We start from the raw sequence: 1,254 nt of genomic DNA, 5'->3' as shown, positions 1-1,254 counted from the left end.
GTCCGAATGGTTCAGCCTCAGAATGTCAGGTCAGGACTCCGGCGACCGGCTCGCTTTCCAGACAGGAAGTGTTTCTGCTGCATTTTTACCAATGGAGAGGTCAGAGGACATGCAGCTGCAGGGGAACAGTGGGTGGGCGGCTGGCAGGCAGTGGTGATGTGTCACGGTCACACCACATGCATCTGTGTGGTGAAGGAGTCTCAGAATAGCTGTTTTATTCACATTCAAAAACCACAGCATCACAGCAACTCTTAATCTCACTGCCCGATTCAGAACCAGGACTATATCAGGTCATAATGGCAGAAATCAATTATTATTGAGGCGTTAGGATTGTTAGAAAGAACATTTGATCTCATTTTATCTGAGTGCACCGTATCCTCAACACAAAACTATCCTAGCTTTGCCAGTTTCTTTATGATGCAAAGAAAAGATTGCTTGCACAGGTAGGAGCTAGTATTAAATGCAGGGGTGATTGAGTTCAGTATGGCAGATTGTACTCTATCAGAGGAACTGAAGGGAGCGAGAGGGGAGGGGATGGAAAGTCCCAATTTCTATAGCTACATGGACATGAAAGTCCAAGGTTAGATGATTCATCACTCTGGTGTGATTGTCCTTTTCCTCATCCTGCTCTTGCTGCTCACCCTCCCTTCTGCCCTTCATCAACACATTTTACAACATGTTTTCTTATTTCCTCTTGCAGTGGTCTGTACACAGCAGGGATTCTGCCTAATGTTAAATAGGGCTGGGTATGTTTGAAAGCTGTTACTGTTACAGTGCCAATACCAAAATGACATTGTTAATTTGGTCTCAACACAAAGTATCCAATATGGACTTTTGCCTGAAGAAAACAGTCTAAAATCAGCAAGAGTATGATTTGAATCAGGACACAAAGATTAATAGTATCTAATAAAAAGGTTCCTGCCACCATCCGCTTTATTTAGACCATTCACCTCATGTCCTTCACCGGGGTTAGAGACAGGTGCTAGATGTGTGTCCTTTTTAGAGGAAAAACACATTGCACATTGCAGCCAGTTCAATAATATCCTACACAGCAGCTTGTGTGAACATTCTGTGTGGTTGGCCTGCAGTGTATTTCCATATGCTGATACAGTTTATGGCTCTGCCTGCCCTCATCTCTCTGTGTGTGTGAGGAGAGAAATGTGTATGATACAGTTCTATCATGAAGGCACAGGGCAGCAATTCTGAGCATAAAAGTACAGTATATTTCTGGTTGTGTGTGTTGGTGTGTGTGTG

The sequence above is a fragment of the Morone saxatilis genome, unplaced genomic scaffold (genome assembly GCF_004916995.1).
Source record: "Morone saxatilis isolate NCDOM2014 unplaced genomic scaffold, NCSU_SB_2.0 Contig9, whole genome shotgun sequence".
Lineage (NCBI taxonomy): Eukaryota > Metazoa > Chordata > Actinopteri > Moronidae > Morone > Morone saxatilis.
Note: the sequence above shows the minus strand (reverse complement) of the source record.